The following is a 24,975-nucleotide window of genomic DNA, read 5'->3' as shown; positions in this document are numbered from 1 at the left end:
GGGGCATTACATCAGGACGTTCCTAGCTGTCTCAAGGTTGGAAACAGTTTGTAATATCTAGCCTTACGGGGGATCTTGCTCTGTGCATCGCAGATGGACAATACCAGCAATTGATTAACACAGAGCCGCAGATAGAAATCTCTAACCTGTGGGTCGGGGCAGCTTCAAGTATCAGTGTATCACCGGCGCAACCCTCAAGTAACATTTCAGGGTGCTAAGAAAATCGTAGTTACATACCCAATCATGTTTCTGGACCCTTGCACTTGTATTTTACACCTAAAACACTACTTACCCCTGCTACTATGCTCCCCCACCCACTGTACCAGCCTCTCCCAGGCGTAGTCACAAAGCCAAAAAAACACTCCATGCCAGGAGTGCTTGATCATGCACAGAGCCAGTGACATTTGTTCCCTTTACAGCATCAAACACACACATCTCTCACATCCTATGCTCCCTTTTTTTGCACACCTAATGACCCACACGTCAACCACAGTCAGGTCTACATATCCCTCCAATGATCATGGCAAATACACACACACACCACGTAAAAAAGCGGATTCCCACCATTTCTCACTGGATGATTAAGCACATCACCACGCCTGACACACCGAATGTCGCTCACAACACACAATCTCCAGTACAACCAGCATACTGACATCTCCAAACTACACCATTCCATTCAGTTGCATTTAATGATATGCAGCAAAATGTGTACCCCTGATGGAATTGCACACTTCTTTATCCTCAATGCATTTTTGTTAACCTTTTAAGGTAGGTTTTCCTAGCTATAGCAAAGGGGGCGCAAACATCATTCATTTTGAAAAGGGAGCCTGGCCAATGCCAATGTAGAAAGGCCATGTTCACAAGCGGCACACAATGAAACAATACATTAATATTTGTGTCTTTACACTGGCAGAAACAGTTATCTGTGATTTTTTGAAGGGACACATGGAAAACACTGATAAACACAGATTCTGAAATGTTTTGAAAACACTGGAAAAACACCCCTGGAAGTAACAAAAAGAAACCACTACTTATATGTTGCACTTAGAAGAATTGTGAAGGTAACCTATATGTTGCACTTGGAAAAGTAGTTCATCTCAGAAAGAAAATCCAGAGGAAACAATTTGCAAAAAAGCATATTAAGGATTTTATTGTACCTAATACATTTTATTCTGTGAATTTAATCACAAATTAATCTGCACTAAAGCAATTATTTATTTAACATAGCAGGAATATTTTAAAAGAACATCACAATTTGATAAAAATCATCCTATTAAATCATTCATACATTCATCCACATCCATACTACATCCATCAAACTGCTCATACAACTCATCAATAAGTATGAGATAAAAACATATAACAAGTGTAACAATTCATCCATAATTTGATTATTGTACAGAAAGTTTTTGTGCAAAACAACACATAGTGTGCAGGGTCACAATAGGTTTTTTAAGTGGTCAGCAGCAACAACACATAATGCAAGGCCACCATAGATTTTAAAAACGGTGGTCAGCAATTTGGATAGGCCAAAAAGAATCTTCACGGGTAGCCTTATCCTAGGTTTCTCTCAGGGAAAATAGCCAATAGGTTTCGCTCAGATAGATAAATTGTGAACCAGACCCACCCGCACCCCCTACTCCCATCGATTGCCCATCCGAAGCTTCAGGAGAAAGAGGTCAAGAGGAATCGGCTTCCCTGTCATCGTTGCCAAGAATTGGAACGCCCTTGCTGTGTCACTAAGAGCTGAGCAATCTTATTGGACCTTCAGGAAACACGTTAAAACTTTGCGAGTTGCCCCAACACCACCAACTGTTTGATCTGTATGAACATTGCTAGTCTAATCTATATTTTATGCCTACGTAACCACTGTTTGTAACCAGCGCCTTGATGCCTACAAACAGTGGTTACGTAGGCATAAAATATAGATTAGACTAGCAATGTTCATACAGATCAAACAGTTGGTGGTGTTGGGGCAACTCGCAAAGTTTTAACGTGTTTCCTGAAGGTCCAATAAGATTGCTCAGCTCTTCTATATGCGCTTCTATACATGCATAATTAAATAAATAAATAAATAAATAAATAAATAAATAAATAAGGTAGCCAATGTGTTATATTTAGATGAATTGCAAAGGTAACCAATGTGTTGCATATAGAAGAATGTTGAGGATAGCCACTAAATCGGGCTTAGCAGAGCATGATGCAACTGTCCACCAACCCACTAACAATGCTCTGATATCCTGCTTACTCACCCTAAAACACAGAACTAAACACACCATACCTCTATCGTAGCGAAGCATACACCACCACAAACTGCACACACACCAAACAAGAAACCAAGCCAGCCACACACAAATCTCCACAAACACATTCAAACACCAGACACCACAAAACTACCGACTAAAAACAAACCAACACAGTGACCTTTTTTTTTCCGAACTGAAGCTACCAGCAGCACATGTTATGTTAATTACTTTATTAAGTGCAACGCTCACCAAACAAATGGCATCTTGGTGCTAGCCCAAATCTAAAAACACTCAAAAAGAGTTTTCAAGGCACGACGGAATAAACAATGGTTTCTAGTAGCACGAAGAGTTATGGGAAGATAATTCCTCAGCTTGGCTGCTGCCACAGAAAAGGCACATCCACCCAAGCGAGATCGACAAAGCCACAGAACTTGAATGGTAAAGGATGTGTAAGAATGCAAAGGCTGTGACGGTACATAAGGACAGAACTTAAGTTGCTGATAATTAGCACTGGTCTTATAAAAAGCCTGGTGCACAATGCACAAAGACTTGAACTGAATTCTTCCTATCCACTGAGAGCAAGTGTAGGTGGTGCAGAGTAGGAGAGATGTGCATAGCCGAGGGGACATGTGCTGCTGTATTCTGCAAAAGTTGAAGCCAATGAATCATATAGGCCAGCTGAGCAAGGTAAAGTGAGTTACAATAACCAACCCCGCTCATAACTAAAGAGTAGACCGCCGGGGAATGGAATCAAGAGGGGATGAAAGGTAATGTCATGCAAAGCATCCTCAGCGTACAATGTCCACCCTGGCACACAGAAGCTATCTGATCTTTCATTGAAAGAGATGATAGCAGTTTAACACCTAGATCCAGCCGCAACAGGAGTAGGAAGCTGGGCAAGAGCTACTGGCCGGAAATTCAAAGTCCAGAAAGCAGAGAAAGAAGAAATAGAGGAAGAAAAAAGGCCCACAATGAGTAACTCTGTCCCATTCAACTTAAGCCAGCTGTTGCGCATCCAACATCACAAAACCTCCAAGCAGCCCTTCAGCTGAGACTTGGTGTCCGGCTGAACCAAGTCCAGATGATTTGAGTGTCATCAGTATAGGAGTAGTAACTGAGGCCATGGGAGTGGATATTCTCAACAAGAGGGTGAGTGTACACATTGAATAGAATGGGGGACAATGCAACCCCTTGAGGGACCCCACATGTCAGAGGACCGGGTTTAGAGTGAAAAGGAGGCAAGGACAGAGATGGAGAACAATCAACCAGAAAAAATGTAAACCATGAAAGCACCTGACCAGAGAGAGCTGCACTAGCCAGACGGTCAAGCAGGGTGGAATGGTAAACTGTATCACAGGCAGCTGACAGATCTAACAATATCAGCAACCCCACTCCACCTTAATCCACTACACAAGCCACGCCATCCAATACAGAGACTAACAGACTCTCCATACCTCGGCCAGGGTGGAAACCCGATTGAAATGATTCAGAGAAATTTGTAAATTCAGGAAATGAGCTAAGTAAAGGAGAAATCAAAGACTCTAGTTGCTTCATGAGAAAAGGCAAGAGTGAAACAGGGCGGAAATTAGATAATACAGTTGGATCGAGAGAGGTTTTTTTGAAAAAGAGGAATGACCAGAGCATGCTTCAGTTCGGCAGGAATGACTCCAGTGGAACAGAAATCATTAATTGCCTGTACTACCTAGGGTGAGGTGATGGGCATGACATCCTTGAGAATAGTCAAGGGAATTGAATCCGACAGGCATGCAGACTTCAATTTATTCATGGCAACCAATATATCTTATAATAGAAAAAGTAGGAAAAGTGGACCACAAAGGACCAGGTGAGAAAGTGGAAACATATCTGCCCATTTTCAGACTTGAACAAGCAATTTTGTCACAAATGTCCACAATCGTTTGGACATAAAACTCTGACAGGGATTCACACAGCTTCTGTGAGGGACTAGTCCCTGATGGAGCAGAAGGAGTGGATAGAGAGCGCACTAGGTCAAATAAATCCCTCAAATGGTTTATGGGTAATTCCACGGTATCCTTAAAAAAGGATTGTTTGGTTGTAAAATTTGCCTTATGCTATATGGCAGTAACTTGATGAAGTAGCATGTTATCTAACTGACTCTAAGAGGTACTCCATTTAAGCTCTTGCTCTTTTCCCTCTCAATCCCACTAACTAAGCCCTCCAACCCTCCTTCCATTTCAGAGCAGCCAGGGCACCAGGAAACCATAAAAAGTAGCGTTGGTGTGCGGTTTATGTCACAATAACATAACATAACATAAGAGAGGTAGTGAAATCCCAAGGGATAAGTAATTAGGGAGCAACAAGAAAGCCAAGTTTCTTTTAGGCATTTACAGTATTTAAGAAGTACATTGGTTGTGCGACAATGTATGCATCAGAACCAGAGCACTTCAGAGTGAGATTGATTAACCAGCTATTTGTGTTAAATGCTAATGTTGGAGTAAATGTCAGGGACCCACGATCGGAATATAAAGTGCTTTTTTACATGCATAGCTTAGAATTGTCCTCCCATTTTTCCACTTTAGTACTTAGGCACATCCAATAACACCATTTTAGAGTGAGCAACCTGGGTTCATAAGTGGATACCTGGGTTGAAGTAGGCAATAATTAATTACGCCATGTTTCTTTTTTTTTGGGCCTTCAAAACATTGGCTAACCAGCATTCAATACAAATGAACCAGACGCTTCTGGCTGAAAGAGAGGACTAGCTTCATCACTATAGTAAACCTATTTAGGGGGGTACTGTGTATGGGAGGGGGTTGTTATGCAAAACCTGGAATAAGTGTTGTATTTAAAGAAATGTATGAAATATGGCTTGAAGGTTTCAAAGCTCCGAATTTCCTTTACGTACAAAATTAGCAGTGATTTGGGAAAATGGGGTTCCTCTTAGGCACCCACCTCTCCCAGTAGATAGGGGCCTTGCTATTGAACGTGTAACCACTGGGAGAGAGGCAGGGAAGGAGTCAACAGGAAAATAAAGTCAGACTTTATGCGGCCAATAGGTGTATGTGTATTAAATATGGGTCCTTCCATTTTTCCAAGGAAACCTGGTTATTGGGATAGCCCTGTGATGCATCACAAAACAAATATGCAATGGGATTACTAGACTAAGGTTTTGAAGTCATCTGTGTGTTACAAGGAGCTGATTTTTCTGGAAACGTCCTTGGTTTCTTTGTAGATGGCTGGATTGGTGCAGAAATACACTGATAGTGATCAGCTTCTTCTCGAGGCATGGTGATTCCGGTTAGTGAGACACTTTGCTCCAGGTGTTCTAGGGCAGATTTATATAATCAAAGCAGATGGATGGTAGCTGTGGTGAGGAACTAGTGTGAACTAGGATAAACATATCACCATGTTTTCATTTTATCTCCCTATTTGTGATAACCCAGCCCCTCTCAAAGAACTTACTTTGATTCTGGAATTGTTCTTCTAACCATATGTAATTAGAGGACATTTTCATTCAACACTCACAGAAATGGATAAGTCTTCAAAACCAGGCGCATCCAGGATTGTTTAGTAAGTGGGGCCTGAAGCTAATGTAGTTGGGCCCACCCCAAGTGGAGCCCACAGAATTCTTCCCCTGGCTGAATAAGTAGAAGCGCCCAATTAAGAATAAAATGGTTTAAAATGATGCATTTTACAGTGCACTTTCTGTGAAAGGTTAGGTAAAAATACAGTTTACAATCAAATTTGAAGGGTAAGACATGAAAAAATCCATTAGATGTCAAGTGGCCAACAGTGTACAGGAGCATTTCCCAACCATTGTTCATGATGACTTTGCCAACTAAATGCCAGTATTCTGCCAGTGTAAAAATAAATGCCATGCTGACTGTGCCCATACGTTTCTAGGCTGGCTGCACCAATATATGCCAGTAGAACATACTCATGTTTGCTTTGCCCACAATGCAAGTAGTGATATTATAAGAAAACATGCCCTTGCTGACCCTGCCAACATATGCTAGTATCCCCATGCAAAGACATATTCCCGTTGCCTTTAATGCCAGTAATAAAATGCGATGCCACAGTAAGAAAACATATTCTTGCTGGCTGCAGAATGTACCCTATTGTAAGACCCTCAGGGGTCGATTCATGGAATTAATGTGCGTTGAAAATTCCCGCGCAGAGGTGCCAAAACGTGCGATTCGCAGTGCAAGTGTGAAAATCGCAGTGCAAGTGTGAAAATCGCAGGGAAACCAGTGCACATCGATTCATGGAAGTCCGTGCGCGAGAAAAACATTGGATGTGCGCTGAAAATGTGCGCCGCGCACGCCGGTGCACAGGTCATCCAACAGCGTGCGCCACGGCCACTGCGAAATCGCACATAGCGCGGCGTACATCACAAAAGTAGGCGGAACACGGGGCGTAACACTCGGAATGGTGAACAACGCGTGAAAATATGGGCGTCACGGGGGAAGTACAGGGGGCAAGTGCGCGGAACGCCCACACGCTCGCCTACAACAAAATGTGCGATAACAAAAAGCACCCATATACAGCCATGATGAATGGTCCATACAGTGGCCCTCTAGGACAAATGAGGTGCAAAGGGGTACCGACAAACACGGACACCCGCTGTGTGTACCTGGGTGCGCGGGAAGTCCCACACGCGATTGGCCTGGGTACGTGTACTTCTGGGTGCGCGGGAAGTTCCACACGCGATTGGCCTGGGTACGTGTACTTCGGGGTGCGCGGGAAGTCCCACACGCGATTAGCCTGGGTACGTGTACTACGGGGTGCGTGGGAAGTTCCACACACGATTAGCCTGGGTACGTGTGTTTCGGGGTGCGCGGGAAGTTCCACACGTGATTGGCCTGGGTACGTGTACTTCGGGGTGCGCGGGAAGTTCCACACGCTATTGGCCTGGGTACATGTACTTCGGTGTGCACGGGAAGTTCCACACGCGATTGGCCTGGGTACGTGTACTTCGGGGTGCGCAGGAAGTCCCACACGCGATTAGCCTGGGTACGTGTACTACGGGGTGCGTGGGAAGTTCCACACGCGATTAGCCTGGGTACGTGTGTTTCGGGGTGCGTGGGAAGTTCCACACGCGATTGGCCTGGGTACGTGTACTTCGGGGTGCGCAGGAAGTTCCACACGCGATTGGCCTGGGTACGTGTACTTCGGGGTGCGCGGGAAGTCCCACACGCGTTTAGCCTGGGTACGTGTACTACGGGGTGCGCGGGAAGTTCCACACGCGATTGGACTGGGTACGTGTACTTCAGGATGCGCGGGAAGTTCCACACGGGATTGGCCTGGGTACGTGTACTTCGGGGTGCGCGGGAAGTCCCACACGCGATTGGCCTGGGTACGTGTATTCCGAGGTGCGCGGGAAGATTCACACGCGATTTCAGCAGGGTATGTGTATTTTGGTGGTGCCGTGGAATGCTACACATGATTTGGCCGTGTGGGTCCTCCCAGGTGTTCCCTCTACACCCTCCATGGCCCCTGCAGGCAGCCCACACCACAGGGGACTACCCTGCACCCCTGCTCATGTCCCACAGGCAACCCATCCACCATGGCCATGCCCCCCAGCCAACCCACATGTCACCTTGCACTACTGATCACCAACACATGTCTCCCTGCACCCCCACCCCCCAGCCACCAGGGGCACCCTCCACCAGGCCCCCACCCATGTCTACCACCACCCCCACCCCCCAGCAGTGCAGGGGCAGCCTCCACCAGGCCCCCACTCATGTCCCCCTGCACCCCCACCCCCCAGCAGTGCAGGGGCAGCCTCCACCAGGCCCCCACTCATGTCTACCACCACCCCCACCCCCCAACAGTGCAGGGGCAGCCTCCACCAGGCCCCCACTCATGTCTCCCTGCACCCCCACCCCCCAGCCACGAGGGGCAGCCACCACCAGGACCCCACTCATGTCCCCCTGCACCCCCACCCCCCAGCCACCAGGGGCAGCCTCCACCAAGCCCCCACTCATGTTTACCACCACACCCACCCCCCAGCCACCAGGGGCAGCCTCCACCAGGCCCCCACTCATGTCCCCCTGCACCCCCATCCCCCAGCAGTGCAGGGGCAGCCTCCACCAGGCCCCCACTCATGTCTACCACCACCCCCACCCCCAGCAGTGCAGGGGCAGCCTCCACCAGGCCCCCACTCATGTCTAACACCACCCCCACCCCCAGCCACCAGGGGCAGCCTCCACCAGGCCCCCACTTATGTCTCCCTGCACCCCCACCCCCCAGCCACCAGGGGGCAGCCTCCACCAGGCCCCCACTCATGTCTCCCTGCACCCCCACCCCCCAGCCACCAGGGGCAGCCTCCACCAGGCCCCCACCCATGTCTACCACCACCCCCACCCCCCAGCAGTGCAGGGGCCGCCTCCACCAGGCCCCCACCCATGTCTACCACCACCCCCACCCCCCAGCAGTGCAGGGGCAGCCTCCACCAGTCCCCACCCATGTCTACCACCACCCCCCAGCCACCAGGGGCAGCCTCCACCAGGCCCCCACCCATGTCTACCACCACCCCCCAGCCACCAGGGGCAGCCTCCACCAGGCCCCCACCCATGTCTACCACCACCCCCACCCCCCAGCAGTGCAGGGGCAGCCTCCACCAGGCCCCCACTCATGTCCCCCTGCACCCCCAGCCCCCAGCCACCAGGGGCAGCCTCCACCAGGCCCCCACTCATGTCCCCCTGCACCCCCACCCCCCAGCCAACAGGGACAGCCTCCACCAGGCCCCCATCCATGTCTACCACCACCCCCACCCCCCAGCAATGCAGGGGCAGCCTCCACTAGGCCCCCACTCATGTCCAACTCATGTCTCCCTGCACCCCCACCCTCCAGCCACCAGGGGCAGCCTCCACTAGGCCCCCACCCATTTCTACCACCACCCCCCAGCCACCAGGGGCAGCCTCCACCAGGCCCCCACCCATGTCTACCACCACCCCCACCCCCCAGCCACCAGGGACAGCCTCCGCCAGGCCCCCACCCATGTCTACCACCACCCCCACCCCCCAGCAGTGCAGGGGCAGCCTCCACCAGGCCCCCACTCATGTCCAACTCATGTCTCCCTGCACCCCCACCCCCAGCAGTGCAGGGGCAGCCTCCACGTGGCCCCCACTCATGTCTACCACCACCCCCACCCCCCAGCAGTGCAGGGGCAGCCTCCACCAGGCCCCCACTCATGTCTCCCTGCACCCCCACCCCCAGCCACCAGGGGCAGCCTCCACCAGGCCCCCACTCATGTCCCCCTGCACCCCCAGCCACCAGGGGCAGCCTCCACCAGGCCCCCACCCATGTCTACCACCACCCCCACCCCCCAGCAGTGCAGGGGCAGCCTCCACCAGGCCCCCACTCATGTCCAACTCATGTCTACCACCACCACCACCCCCCAGCAGTGCAGGGGCAGCCTCCACCAGGCCCCCACCCATGTCTACCACCACCCCCACCCCCCAGCAGTGCAGGGGCAGCCTCCACCAGGCCCCCACTCATGTCCAACTCATGTCTCCCTGCACCCCCACCCCCCAGCCACCAGGGGCAGCCTCCACTAGGCCCCCACCCATTTCTACCACCACCCCCAGCCATCAGGGGCAGCCTCCATCAGGCCCCCACCCATGTCTACCACCACCCCCACCCCCCAGCCACCAGGGACAGCCTCCGCCAGGCCCCCACCATGTCTACCACCACCCCCACCCCCCAGCAGTGCAGGGGCAGCCTCCACCAGGCCCCCACTCATGTCCAACTCATGTCCCCCTGCACCCCTGACCCCAGCAGTGCAGGGGCAGCCGACACGTGGCCCCCACTCATGTCTACCACCACCCCCACCCCCCAGCAGTGCAGGGGCAGCCTCCACCAGGCCCCCACTCATGTCTCCCTGCACCCCCACCCCCAGCCACCAGGGGCAACCTCCACCAGGCCCCCACTCATGTCCCCCTGCACCCCCAGCCACCAGGGGCAGCCTCCACCAGGCCCCCACCCATGTCTACCACCACCCCCACCCCCCAGCAGTGCAGGGGCAGCCTCCACCAGGCCCCCACTCATGTCCAACTCATGTCTACCACCACCCCCATCTCCCAGCAGTGCAGGGGCAGCCTCCACCAGGCCCCCATTTATGTCCCCCTGCACCCCCACCCCCCAGCCACCAGGGGCAGCCTCCACCAGGCCCCCACTCATGTCCCCCTGCACCCCCACCCCCCAGCCACCAGGGGCAGCCTCCACCAGGCCCCCACCCATGTATACCACCACCCCCACCCCCCAGCAGTGCAGGGGCAGCCTCCACCAGGCCCACACTCATGTCTCCCTGCACCCCCACCCCCCAGCCACCAGGGGCAGCCTCCACCAGGCCCCCACCCATGTCTACCACAACCCCCACCCCCCAGCCACCAGGGGCAGCCTCCACCAGGCCCCCACAATCTAGATCCCTGGCCCTTATGGTCAGCCTCCAAATGCCAAACACCCACCCGGCCTCCACCAGGCCCCCACTCATGTCTACCACCACCCCCACCCCCCAGCAGTGCAGGGGCCGCCTCCACCAGGCCCGCACTCATGTCCCCCTGCACCCCCACCCCCCAGCCACCAGGGGCAGCCTCCACCAGGCCCCCACCCATGTCTACCATCATCCCCACCCCCAGCAGTGCAGGGGCAGCCTCCACCAGGCCCCCACTCATGTCTACCACCACCCCCACCCCCCAGCAGTGCAGGGGCAGCCTCCACCAGGCCCCCATTTATGTCCCCCTGCACCCCCACACCCCAGCCACCAGGGGCAGCCTCCACCAGGCCCCCACTCATGTCCCCCTGCACCCCCACCCCCCAGCCACCAGGGGCAGCCTCCACCAGGCCCCCACCCATGTATACCACCACTCCCACCCCCCAGCAGTGCAGGGGCAGCCTCCACCAGGCCCCCACTCATGTCTCCCTGCACCCCCACCCCCCAGCCACCAGGGGCAGCCTCCACCAGGCCCCCACCCATGTCTACCACAACCCCCACCCCCCAGCCACCAGGGGCAGCCTCCACCAGGCCCCCACAATCTAGATCCCTGGCCCTTATGGTCAGCCTCCAAATGCCAAACACCCACCCGAGTATTGCATCCACCCACTTAGAAATGGCAAAAACATGATCGAACCACAATTGCAAGTTTGCAAATGAACACATGTCCCTCACATACACCCAATGGGTGTCAGTGAATGTCAAAACCCATATCATGATATGCATGAAACCAATGAGATGATACTACACATTGAAGTGTGAAGAAAAAATATGTATTAAACGCAACAAAAATTGAATAAAAAATAAATAAACAATAATTGAAATGTTTTAAAAAAAATTTTATTTTATTTTATTGCATCAATTAGTTACCCAAGGAAACTTTAAATGCATTGTGGAGATAAAAAGAAAAGAAAAGAATTGAAAAAAAGGAAGAAAAGGAAGAAGAAGAAAAAAAAAACACAGTTACATCAATTATATATATATATATATATATATATATATATAGGGGGGGAAACAGTATAACTCGAGAAAAATAACTAAATGTCCAAAATTGTAAAGGTTTCTCTCATAAAGTTCAACAGAGCCAGGGTCGTAGATACGTTTTCCCCCCTTCTCAGAATTAGCCACCTGTCCTGCAAGGTTAAAGTGCTTAAATTTGAAAGGTGCGTCCCCAACCATTTCTCTCTGAATTTAGTTAAGGTAACACAATTCATCACTAGATGCTGTAAGGTTTCAGCCTCTTGCCCACAGCCTCGACACAGCAGACTGGGTTTTTCCTCTTTTTCGGTTCTTCTCCCTAAGACTTCTCTTGTGTGGAAGAGGTTTAGTCTGAATTTTAAGAACCGCTGTCTTTCCGTATTTGAGGGAAATGTATCCAAGTAAGGGTGGACGGTGCCTCTGCAATAGTGCTCGTCCATGCCTTGAGTGATTGATGGCAAAGCACTGAGCCTGTCCAGGGTGGCTATCCAGTCCCAGTCCAAGAGTTTTCTCTTTACCATGAGCGGATTTAACATGAGATTGTCTGGTTTTAGTGCTATGGTATTCAGGATTTCTAAACAAATTAATTGCCACTTGGTTAGGACCGGAATCAATTGTCTTTTGATTGCTTTGTTATTTGCCACAAATCCACTTCTTTCCTGGGGGTGCAGACATTTGCAGAGGAGTGTCAGGGATTTCCAGACCATAGATATGTAAAGGGACGATAGGCCTAGTTCCTTACGCACACTTTCCATTGGAGTTGATGTCGGTAAGCCCAATACTCTTTTCCAGAATAGGCCCTCCAACAGTTTCCAAACATCTGAATTGATGAAGAAATTTGCCTCTGCTGCGTAAGTGAGAATTGGCACAACTTTCAGTTTGTAGAAATCTATCAGAGGACGAAGGGAAAAAGAACAGTATCGTCGCTTGATTAACAAGGCTTGTTCGTAACTTTACTTCTAAGCCTGCAGATACCTGGACCATCTTGGATGCTGTTGTTTAAAGTTACTCCAAGGTATATCATGGACGAAACCACTGGTGCTTCTTCCCCGGAAAGGTACCACCTTAGATTTTTCATGCCGATGATAGGTCCTAGCCTCAAGATCTTTGATTTTTTTTGGATTTATACGGAGGCCGTTTCCTTGTGTGTATGACTCGAGTGCCTTTAGTTGCCGCTGAAGTCCGATGGCCGTTTGGTCTAGCAACAGAAGATCGTCCGCAAATAACAGCCTTCCCACGACGGTCTCCGCGATTTTTGGGGGGAAACACCTCACTGCTTCGAAAGCTTCCTGCATGTCGGATATAACAAGGCAAAAAACAGCGGGAGCCAACCGACAGCCCTGTTTCAGACCGTGCATGGCCACCACATTGTTTGAGAGGTTGCCCTGTCTGTCCAACCTTACTCTGAGGGTTGTCCCCGTGTGTAGTGCTTCGAGAGGTTCTCTCAGGTTGGTCGGACATCCCCATTTCCTTAATTTGTGCCATAGCATTCCGCGATCAACAGAATCGAATGCCTGTTCCAAGTCTATTGACGCAATATAGATGTTCTTATATTTCTTGGCCTTAACCATGCATTTGATTATGTTGATGAGTAGCACATTTAAGGATGTTCCAATGCCCTTTCGAAAGCCTGATTTCCAAGGGTCCACATGGTCTGCCAGCCGACTCCAATCATTTTTATGTTTCAAGATTAGTGCTGCAAATATTTTGCCGACGACATCCAAAAGGGCAATCGGTCTGTAGTTAGTGGGCACGGACCTATCTTCCCTTCTTAAAGATCGGCACAATTATGGACGCCGTCCAAGATTTAGGTAACTTTTTTAGTCTTGTTATGTTGTTATACAAATCCAGCATGAACGAAGCCCATTTTTCCGGGTCCCTTTTGAGGATGTCGTTGGTGAGACCATCAGGTCCTGCAGCCCTTGAAGAATTGGACTGTTTAATAAGATCTAGAATATCTTGTTTTCCAAATTTAAAGTCCCAGGGCTCATTCGATGGTAAGAATGGGGCAGGACCACAGATTTTCCCCATAGAGTAAAGGTTCCGAAAGTGAGTTTCCCAAACTTCTGAGGCTATTGGATTTACCATTTTTGAGTCGGAAGGGATGTTTATTTCATTGATCAACTTCCAAATACCAGTAATGTTTTTAGTAGATAGTAGGTGAAGCATCTTCCCACTGTCTTGTTGCATTATTTGATGTTTGTGTTGCTTAAGCCAGTTCCTGTAGGTGTTTCTAGCTTTAGTATACAGGACTAAGTCAGCTGGTGCTCTAGTTTTAACATATAATCTTCTGGCTTTTTTAACCAGTTTTTTTTTGTCACTACTTGGTGATCATAGTGGTGCCGCTTGCATTGGTGAATTTCCTTGGTGACTACTTTTGGGCGAAAGATCTTCAGTGTTTCAGCATATTCTATCAGGTTTGGACCTTGGTCCTTGATTAAGGAATCCAGCACCAGGGCCATCTCTTTTCTTCCCATGCGTAGTCTATTGCCACCAGGAGTTGACTCAAGAAACTGGTTTGGTAGATGTTTGCCTGGTACAGACGAGAGCTTGTTCCAAGCCTCAGATTTCAGTTCCAGGATGTTGTGATCACTCTGGATCGTGGGGATCACTTCCAACGATATTAATTTGCCAAAGAGATTTTCTGATGCAAACATATAGTCCAGTGTTCTTGTTTGGGCACCCCGTTTCCATGTGCGGGCGGCTAGTTTGTCGCCTGCCAAGTTACCGTTTACCAAGTATATATTTCTGGCTAGTAGTTCCTTCTCCATGACCACGCCTCTCGTTATTTTTTTTGAGGCGTTCAATGGCAGGAACTCTATTTTCCTCTGCTTCTTGTCGTAACATTCCATGTTCAAGTCACCACATAGCAGAATTTCAAGTAGTGGGCATTCAATCCTGCCGTCGTCTATGGCTTCCAGTAGGACTTCCATAAGTTTGTCCTCATCTCGGGCTGTCGGGCCCCAGTATACGTTGCATATAAGCAACTGCCAGTCTGAAGTAAGTGAAGCTGGTTCTGATGTGGATGAAATCCTAGTAAGTTGGATCCAAGGGTTTCTGTTTAGAGAAGAGAGCACTTTTATGCCACTGGTGCGCTTTACCCCCAACAGTAAACCCGAGCTCGGTCTGCCTTTTGAGCCCTTTGTTGCAGGGTTTAGATATAGCTCAAACCTGTCCAGAAGAGGTAGATCACACAACCAGGTTTCTTGCAAGCAAAATAGGTCGTAAGAGGACAGGTGTGTTGCTGAATTGCCAAGTAAATGCACATAACCCCTTGTGTTCCAACTCATGATCTTTATCCCTTTTGGTTTGGAGTTGGAGTGGGCACTCGTAGATGGGTGTTGGGGTTATGACTTAGCAGATAGGACCCCAGCCAGCCAACTCCAGTCGTCTTGACTATTCACCAAGTTTAGTCCTGCTTTTTCTGATTGAATATGCACTTGGTCTCCTCCACTATCAACCTCTCGGGTCCCTCTACCACTATTTCCTGCTTTCATCGGATGATCCTTATAGGGTTTGGTAGTGGTACTTCGGTGGTTGTGTAGTAGATGTTTCCGAGTAGCTACACAGTCGGATCTGTTTTCCTCCTCCAACTCCCTAAGCACGAATCCACATAAGTTAAGTTTTGGGCCCAACTCTAAGAGTACATTTTTAGTGTTTTGATCAGTTGTGTGAAGAATCACACTGTTGTGTCGCTGTTCATTATGAAATTCGATCCAGTCTAAATCCCTCGATTTTAATTTCTCCAGAAGATCCAGGGATTGTAAGAGCCTCATAACGTTAGCCCGATTCATAATTAAGTTGTCTTCGTAGCCTAGAGTTCTTTCCAATAGTATTCTGTAGTGTTCCTTGGCATTTTTTGCCCCCGGTCCATTGTGGGCATTGTGATTGTTGGGCCCACATGTCGGTTTTCTCTCAATTGTTTCTGCCCATGACACTGTTCTTTTTGTTTCCTTTGACGCGTCAGGGCTGACTCCTTTATTACTGGTAGTTTCCAGGGATCTCTGGACAAGAAAGTTCCGTCTGTCTTCCAGTGTTCTGTAAACCAAGGCGTTAGATGGGTGTATGTCTGCCCTCTCTTTTTCTGTTGGGCTGGCTGATATTTCTCTACCTGAGTGCACTCTAGTTTTCCACTTGAGTTTTTTATCAAAGACCGAGTTCGGAATCGATAACGTGGGCATTGAGGGCTTTTTGAAGGACACTAGCCGCACCGCCCTGTCTTTAATCGTCTGAGCCTTCGTCTCCCCTTTAAGGTCGACTTCTTTTATCTTGCTGTATATTTCTGGATCTTCTTCCTCGATACCAATTTCTGTTCCGGAGGTATTCGATCCTGACTCCCATGTGGTGTTTATGTCTGAATAAACAGATAAGTCCATGAGAGAGATGTCCATGTTGTCATTTGGCGACGTGATGTCCAGTGGGCGAGGGGACTCATCAGGAGTTACTTTTAGGCAGGCAGCAGGAGCAATTTCTGTTTTTTTTATTACTGGTCTCTCATGAGTTGGCAGTTTGCAGGGAAGTGCCAAGTTCCTTGGAAGGGATAGACCAGTTGCAATTTTAGATCTCAATGTGGGTTTACTTGTAGGCAAAGGTCTCTGTCCTCTTGGTTTGTCCGCTGGTATGACTATTTTCCCATAGTTTTTGTCGCCTTTCTTGTTTACTTTAAGTAGACCTTCCTTCATTGGGGATAAACCTGATTTTGGTTTCTTAAATAAGTCAAATAATTTGATGTTGCTAGTTGGCACTGGAGCCTCGAGCTGATCCCGTGTAACCAGGGGCAGAGTATTAGTTGCAATGGAAGATGCTGAACATCCTTCCTTCGGTGCTAGCCTACCCTCCTTCATTACTGGGCTAATTGCCCGCACAGCAGGGTCCGTGTTGGTAGAACTGTCCTTGTATTTAGTAGTGGAAAGTTCCTCAAAAGTACTCTTTGTAGACAGAACCACCTGCTGGTTATGAGACTGTTCCAGGGAAGTCGGACCACTCTCCGGGCCACCTGCACTCCCTAACCTGAGACTTGTCCTTTCCGATCTTCTTATTTCTTTTTCTTTTATGATTTGCTCGATGATACTTTTCAAAATGTTTGTCGTATGTTCGTCATTTTTTTCGAGTTTTGACTGAATTGCCGAAACAAAGCCTTCTATAAAGATCATTTTAGAAAACATCATTGAGATTGTTGTCGTATGGTCCCGAAGCTGATCATTTTGCGACTCAATAAGTTTCATAAAGGGGGCCATTACAAGAGCAAAAGCTGTGATCATTCCAGGATCGATTTGGGGATCCTTTTTAGAAGGAGCATCTCCTTGAGTTGATTCCAAGACGGACAAGAGATCCTCGTCTGTGGGAGAGGGTTGTCTTCTTTGCCGTTTACTTGGAAACGGCGCTTCCTGGGGGAATACTCCTTTATGGAATCTTTGTGGGGGTCCCTGAGGTAAAGTTTTGTTGACTGAGGCAAGAGAAAACCCCCATTTATTTGGTGATGACCCCTTACGCTCAGGGATAAATGTGTACGACCCTGGGGTGGTCATTTGTTGGGATCTAGACCGTGGCAGAGAGGGGTCCAGAAGACACTCTCGAATAGTCACCCTGTTTTGCTGGTTCGTATTTGAATAGTTTGTGTGGAAATCGGTGTTCAGTAAGGAAATCCCGAAGGGTTTCCAACCGTTGTCCGATTTTTTTGCTGGAGGCTGATCTCTTTTGTTCCCATTTAAGGAACCGAAGACAAAGGGGTACACAACAGGAGGTGCGGTTGGCCTTAGAGAACCCGTCTCATCATCATAAGTTGCGCCCAAGTCCTTTGGGGAGGAGAGAGTAGAATTTAAGGGAATCGAATTGGGGGAAACCTCCCACACTGTGGCCTTGGGGGACAGTCCTATTTGTGGTTTCGCGTTCTGGACCCTATCGTCAATGACCACCGTGCTATTAAAAAGTCCCCGATTTTCAATTTCTATGGGGGGCACTGATGTATCCGGGGTCTTGGAAGACTGTTGGGGCTGTAGGTGAAGCTGTGTGTGGGAGCCTTCCCCTTCTCCTATACTTGATCCGTTCACCACCTCCTCAGCCGTTTCCACATTTGTTTGTAAAATATTTTCGAATGAGGCAGTGCCGCATGTAATGGCTACCTCGGGGTAGCAGCCCTCCCCTGTCCTATATGGCGAGAGCTTTGAGACCGGTGAGTCTGCCATTGTGAACAGTTAGTCAGTAAGACCAGGCCGAATTACTAAGATTTCAGAAGTACCAGGTTGATATACAGGTCTTTTCAGAATAAATAGATCTTGCAGTTACCTTGCTGCCTTCTTGTCTCCCTGCCACAGTCTGCACATAGGCGCACTTCCCGAGTGAATCTGGCACCACCAGCGCCTAACAGCCGCACAACAGCTGATGGGCTTTTCCCCGCCGGGCTTAACGCCGCAAGGGTGACTCACGGCTGAATAAAAGGTCCGGATAAGTCACGTGATCCGTCACGTGATGCAGCGTGGCTCCGCCTCCTCCAGGAAGCAGAAGGGGCCACAGCAAGAGCTATCTGCAGCTCCCAATGCTGTGAATAGCAGGGTAGAGTTCAAATTGCAAAACGAAGCTCCAAGGTAATGCAAACACACCGCTCAGCTGACTCACGGCTGAATAAAAGGTCCGGATAAGTCACGTGATCCGTCACGTGATGCAGCGTGGCTCCGCCTCCTCCAGGAAGCAGAAGGGGCCACAGCAAGAGCTATCTGCAGCTCGCAATGCTGTGAATAGCATGGTAGAGTTCAAACTGCAAAACGAAGCTCCAAGGTAATGCAAACACATGAAATTTTTTAAAAATAAACCAGCAGGTACGTGAAAAAATGCAAAGCCACAAATCATAATGCAAACGAAAGGTGTCCAAAGTCACAGTCCACAAAAGTTAATCCAATGGAAAATTAAAATCGAAAACCATTGCTCCATGGGGAAATCATAAAAAAAATGAAAATCCAAAAGTCAACTATGTACAGATAAACAATCCAGGGTCCATGATCCCAACCGAAGAAATGAAATCTATCTAATAACACTACCTAAAAAAATAAACTATATACAAAAATGTGGGCCATTGTCCAAAAGGTACAAAAAAAATGCTAAACCAAAGGAAACCTAACACTAACTACAGAACTATTTACAAGGGCAGCGGGCTAGTCCGATGGCTCACTTTGGGATTTTCCGGGCCAGGGCATCATCAAACTCCTGCTCAATGTCCCGGAGGCGCTCCTCCTCCATGGCCCTGAGGGTCCGCATGGCCGTCCACATGTTCCCCCCAAACTCCCTGCGGATTGCCTCGAGGCACTCGGCACGGCTCAGGGCCCTCCGCATGGAGTTCTACGCCCTGACCATCGTGAGCCGTGCCTCTTCCGCCCGCTCCGCTCCGCATCTATGGCATGGCCCAACCGCTGCCACACGGAAGACACTTCCCATCCTGGGTCCTCCTGCCCTCCCGCCGATGCCTGCCCCTCCGATGTCGAAGGCCCCGAGCCATCATGGCTCCCACCACGTTGCTGCTGCTGCTGTGCACTGCTGTGACGCTCATCTGGCTCCCACGGAGGCGCTGGCCTGGTTCGCGCTGCTGTGACCTCTTCTAAGGTGATGCGCAGGGTTCGGAAGATGGACTGGACTGGGCCCCCAAATCTGGCTTGTCTGGCTCGCAGAAGTATTGTTCTGTAGGCGAAAATAGGGGATTAACTGTCTGCGGGGTAATGCAATCAGCCTCCCACTTTCCCCTCTCACCCTCCTCGAAACCCTTCTGTGATTCCTCGTAGCGTCTCACCTTAGGGTCTGGAAGGACGAGCTCTCCATCCTGCTTCTGATGCAGGGGCGCGTTGGTATCCAGTTACTTCACTGGATTTTCGGATTGGTGAGAACCAAACTTGCTTGGATTCCAGGTAAGTTTTTTGATAAGAGGTTCCCCTTGTGTCCATGCATTAATGTACTAATGCTAGTGTCTTTCTCCCCATAGGGGCCGGGGTACGGAATGCCGGGGAACAGGAACCGACCCGAGATGAGAGGTGAAATCCTTGTAGAAATCAGGTAAGTCTTTAATGAGCATTTTTTGGTAATGTCTTTTCATTCGCTCATTAACGCTGATGTCTCTTTTTCCCCTTAGGAGCCGGGGTCCGGAAATGCCAGGATGCGGCGCGTACCCGAAATGAAGATGGATTGAATCAACAAGTAAGTCTTAACATGGAGATTTAGCTTTCCTTATTCCCTTCTCTCTCTCACCTTTTGTTCTGGTCTTTTTCTCCCTAGGCGCTGGGGCGTGACTGCGAATCCGGATGATCGCTGCTGAACATGGAGGCGCCCTGTAAAGGTGAGTGGAATGCGGCGCTGCAGCGATCGACGCGATGAGCTTTTAAATAAAAGTCTTCCTTTTCAGGATTGTCGGCGAGATGTCTCCGGGATGCGGATTTAGCAGGTAAGGACTTTTCCTTCTTCTGTTATCTTCTTCTCTTCCTTTGCAGGTGATCCAGGATGCTGGCAGGCGTGGCAGAAGTCAGGATGCAGGAGCAGACACGGTGAGTGTCCAGCTGCTAGATGCAGAACAACGCGAAGCACAAGAGTCAGTGGAATTTCCTGACTAATCGAGGTGCATGCACATGGTCGCTGGGTTCCCACGACCTCTCCTGAGGTCCGTACCCCTTCCAATCTATTAGGTAGAACAGTTTTAACCTAAACATTTTTGAGTCTAAAATGTTCTTCACTTCGAATTCGGGCTCCCCATCTATTAGAATAGGTTCTGGAGGTTTGAGTAGTCGGGTTCCGGGTACCACTGGTTTCAGAAGTGAACATGAAAAACAGGGTGAATTCGCATACTAGCTGGTAAATCAAGTTTAACAGCCACTGGGTTAATTATTGCCGTAATAGAATAAGGTCCCAGATATTTTGGGTTAAAAGTTCGAGGCCCTTTGAGTGGTAAATGTCTGGTAGCTAACCACACTTGATCCCCAATCTGATACGGAGGTGTTTCACTCCGATGTAGATCAGCATTCTCCTTGTATTTTCTCTTGGCTTGTTGTAAATGCGTAGTTGCCTCTTTGAAAGCTTGGGTAATTGTAGAATGCAGATGTTCTACTGCAGGCATTCCAAGGTTCTGAGGTGAGTCAAGGTTTGAGGTTCGAGGGTGATGCCCAAACAAAGTATAAAAAGGACTGTGGCCAGTTCCAGAGTGTACCGAATTATTATATGCGTATTCGGCTATCCAACAAATGTCTTTCCAGTTGCTTTCAGATTGCTGTAACATACACCGTAAGTATTGCTCAAGGGTCTGATTTGTCCTCTCGGTCTGACCATCGGTCTGAGGGTGGTGACTGGTCGATAATCTTACGTCGATCTGCGCCATTTGACAACATTTGCACCAGAAGTGGGAAATTAATTGGCTTCCCCGGTCAGAGATTAGTATAGATGGGAATCCATGTAGCCGAACAATATTTTCGAGGAATTCTTTGGCTAGGACAGAAGCTGAAGGTAAACCTTTCAAAGGAATAAAGTGGGCCATTTTGGAAAACAAATCCACAATTACCAGAATAGTATTGTACCCCGAACAAGGAGGCAGGTCCGTAATAAAATCCATTGATAGGGTGTGCCAGGGTGCTGGCGGTATGTCTAGAGGTTGAAGGAGACCGGCTGGTCTTTTCTTTTGACTTTTATTTTGGGCGCAAACACCACAGGACATCACAAAAGATTTAACATCTTTTCGCCAAGAGGGCCACCAAAATTGTCGTTTCACCTTTTCCTCTTTCTTGGCAATACCGGGGTGTCCCTCTATTAATGCATCATGATAACCGGAAATAACTAGTTTGTGTAATTCCTTATGTGGCAGGAATAAGCGTCCTTGGAAATAAGGTAAACCATTATCTATGGTAAAGTCTGATCCCTTTTGTATCCAATCCTGTAAGGTTGTAGGGTCCAGGAGTTGTTTCACTCTGGCTTGAATGTCTTCAAGCGTTTGTAATGAAGTCATGCCTAGAATCCTCTGTTTGGGAATTATTGGTACTGGTTCTGAGTTTGTATCAGATTCTCCCATTCCAATTCGGGATAAGGCGTCTGCTTTGCCATTCTTACAGCCAGGTCGATAGGTAATCACGAAATCAAATTCAGCGAAAAACAAAGCCCATCGGAGCTGCCGTGATGACTGAGCCTTGGCGGTTTTCAAATACTGTAAATTCCGGTGATCAGTGATCACTGTGATGGTATGTCGAGCGCCAAGCAGATAATGCCGCCAGGCTTTAAAAGCGGACTTAATGGCTAACAGTTCTTTGTCTGTGATTGCATAATTAACCTCGGGTGCCGAGAATTTTCTGGACCAAAATGCTACGGGATGCAGTTGGTTGGTTTCGGGATCTCTTTGGGACAGGACAGCTCCCATGGCTAGGCTGGATGCGTCAGTCTCGACGACATAAGGCAGATCTGGACGCGGGTGTTTCAATATAGGTGCGGAGGTAAACTTAGCTTTTAAATCCTGAAAGGCCTGCTCGGCTTCTTCAGACCATTCAAAACGTTTATTTTTCCTCAAGAGTGCAGTAATGGGTTGTATCACGCGTGAAAATTCCGGGATAAACCTGCGATAGAAATTGGCAAAGCCGAGCATGCTTTGAACCCCTTTTACAGAGCTAGGTGATGGCCATTTGAGGACGGCATCCACTTTTCTTGAGTCCATTCGTACTCCTTTGGGTGTCAGGATGAAAACTAGAAACACGACTTCTGTGGTATGGAAAACACATTTCTCCAATTTAGCAAATAGTTTGTGTTGGCGCAGTTTTTCAAGTACTGCCCTGACGTGTTTTCTGTGATCAGATTCCGAAGAGGAGTACACCAGAATGTCATCGATATATGCAACAACACAAACATCGATGAGTTCCTGAAGGACATCATTCATGAAGTATTGGAAGGCAGCCGGTGCGTTACACAATACGAAAGTCATCACCTGGTACTCGAATAATCCGTATTTAGTACGGAAGGCAGTTTTCCATTCGTCGCCTTCTTTAACTCGTACCAGATGATAAGCCCCCCGGAGATCTAACTTGGTGTATATGCAAGCGTCCTTCACCTGGTCAAGGAGTTCAGGGATCAGAGGCAGAGGATAACGGTTTTTAACCATTATCTGGTTCAATGTGCGGTAATCGATACAAGTTCTAAGGTCGCCTTCTTTTTTGGGCACGAAGAACAAAGCCGAGGATGCCGCGGACTTTGACGGGCAAATAAAACCATTAGCTAGGTATTGATCCAAATATTGTCTCAAATGCAGATTCTCAGGTTCGGTAAGGGCATAAATCCTGCTACAAGGGGATTGTGCACCAGGCACCAGATCGATTTGGCAATCGTACGATCTTTGAGGAGGTAACGTGTTGGCCTGTTCCTTTTAGAAGACCTCCTGAAAGTCTTGGTATTCCGGAAGTAGTTGCATGGAGGCAGAGGTTACAGATGCTAGATTAATCTTCAGGTTTTCTGGGTAGCAGGTTTGTGTACAATCCGGGAAGATTATTCTCTTAGCTCGCCAATCAATTCGAGGATTATGTGTCTCTAACCAAGGGATTCCAAGAATAACCTGAAACTGTGGAGCCTTGATTACATCAAACACAACACCCTCCGGATGGCCGTCGGGACCAATAAGAGTCACCTCAGTAGTGGAATGTGTTACCGGTCCAGAGGCAATTTCAGTTCCATCGACTGTGGTGATGACATCTGTGCTGGTTTTAGGACGGAGAGGGAGGTTAATCCTAGAGACCAATTCACGATCCACATAGTTTCCAATAGCCCCACTATCGATGTATGCCTTTATTGCATGCAACCGCTTAGGCTGTTCTGGATCTACGAGAACCATTGGCACAATGAAATGCGAGGTCTGAGAGTTAGTTTTCAAGCTCGGCAAGCGGACCCCTACACTTGTCGGGCGGAGTCGTTTCCCGAAACAGAGTCTTCATGGTTTTTATCAGCGGCTCCTACCGCCTTTTGGGGCGGTTTTGCCGGGCAATCTCGTAGAAAGTGTCCAGAATTCCCACAATAAAGACATAATTTTAACTGCTGCCTCCTTTCACGTTCCTTTTGAGTTAAGGGTCCTTTAACCCCTCCAATTTGCATAGGCTCAGAGACATCAACTCCCTTGGGATTAGCATGGGTCTTGACCAACACCCGGGTCTCAAACCTGGACCGATCTGCTTTTCTGTTTTGAAGTCTGAGATCCAATTGGACCACTAAGTCTATATACTCTGTGCATTCTTGGGGCGGATTTACAACTTGGGCCAAGACATCTTTAAGTTCTCTGCGTAGGCCTCGATAAAACAACGTGACTCTTTTATCCTCTGGCCATCCCGTTTCCACAATTAGTCTATTAAAGGTTGCAATATAGGATAGGAGGTCCTGATTGCCCTGTCGCAGGGATAGAAGTTCGTCATCCAGAGCCTGCCCCTGAGAGTGTCGAGCAAATAACCTTTCCATGCTTGCTTGAAACCTTTGAAAATCACGGAGAATCTGGTCATCTTGAGTAACCAGTGGAACTGACCAATCGACAGCGCAGCCGCTGTGATATGACAATACAAAGGCTACCTTGGTCTGATCATTAGGGAAGGCCCCAGGTCTGCATAGGAAGTGCAAACGACACTGATTCATGAATACGGCAAATCGTTTGGGGTCCCCAGAAAAGCGTTCGGGTGGGGCCAGCGGCATGTTTCCAGGTAGATTAATCTGCACAGGGTTACTGGAAACCACAGGAGCGGGGTTCCCTCTGGAACCGGGTAGAGGAGTTTGCCCAGCTTGGCCTTGCAAAAGCTGTCTGGCCAGGTCATCAGTTCTTTCCTTTGATATTATTAATGCCCTCCTGAGGGCATTAGTCTCTTGACGAGCGGCATGTACTTCGGCCCGTAATTCCCCCAGTAATTGGGCCAACTGATCAGTCTCAGAACTTTCCATAGCGCCTGGGTGGGAATTTGTAGGAAGGCTTCGCGTTCTGTGACGCTCACCTGACTCCCACGGAGGCGCTGGCCTGGTTCGCGCTGCTGTGACCTCTTCTAAGGTGATGCGCAGGGTTCGGAAGACGGACTGGACCGGGCCCCCAAATCTGGCTTGTCTGGCTCGCAGAAGTATCGTTCTGTAGGCGAAAATAGGGGATTAACTGTCTGCGGGGTAATGCAATCAGCCTCCCACTTTCCCCTCTCACCCTCCTCGAAACCCTTCTGTGATTCCTCGTAGCGTCTCACCTTAGGGTCTGGAAGGACGAGCTCTCCATCCTGCTTCTGATGCAGGGGCGCGTTGGTATCCAGTTACTTCACT

Source organism: Ambystoma mexicanum, chromosome 5p (assembly GCF_040938575.1).
Source record: "Ambystoma mexicanum isolate Mex_15411 chromosome 5p, UKY_AmexF1_1, whole genome shotgun sequence".
Taxonomy (NCBI): Eukaryota; Metazoa; Chordata; class Amphibia; order Caudata; family Ambystomatidae; genus Ambystoma; species Ambystoma mexicanum.
This window is presented reverse-complemented; position numbering follows the sequence as displayed.